Source organism: Penaeus monodon, chromosome 25 (assembly GCF_015228065.2).
Source record: "Penaeus monodon isolate SGIC_2016 chromosome 25, NSTDA_Pmon_1, whole genome shotgun sequence".
Lineage (NCBI taxonomy): Eukaryota > Metazoa > Arthropoda > Malacostraca > Decapoda > Penaeidae > Penaeus > Penaeus monodon.
This window is the reverse complement of record NC_051410.1, coordinates 34,685,315-34,685,784: the sequence shown is the minus strand read 5'-3', so window position 1 is coordinate 34,685,784 and position 470 is coordinate 34,685,315. Positions and strand designations below refer to the sequence as shown.

The following is a 470-nucleotide window of genomic DNA, read 5'->3' as shown; positions in this document are numbered from 1 at the left end:
AGGATCAAAGGGTAATTTGGAATTCGAGTCTAACCGACTTTAGACTCAGCCTAGCGGGACTGTCTACTCTTGCCGAGAAGCGGATCTTAATATTCTGTTCATTTCATAAATAATAAGCGTGAGTCTGAAAAAAAAGTACTGGTGACGGCCCGCAAAAATTTGATACATAACGTCCGGAGCCTACATGTTAAGGGGGGTTTGGGAACCACTGATCTATAGCAGGGCAATGTCCTCAGAGTAATTTAATGGCGATAACGCTGCCACAGATGATTGACTGTTCCACTTACTTCTGTCTGGGACTGTTCATGCGGATACGGTTTGTGGATGGTCATTACTTTCACTCAAACTGTACTCACCCTCTATTGTACTAGGTAAGTAAGTTGCGTCCCACATTAATGCTTTCTAGATATTTATAATCCAGTAAAGTCCTTTGGAATGACAATATAAAATGACATTCCTAAATGCTACTG

At 41.3% G+C, this 470-nt stretch overlaps 1 protein-coding gene across 1 annotated transcript in view; it reads left to right on the top strand.

Moving 5' to 3' along the window:
* Positions 1-470, top strand: part of LOC119589177 — a 57,061-nt gene that overhangs the window by 55,442 nt on the left and 1,149 nt on the right. The gene's annotated exons all lie outside the window — the stretch shown is intronic.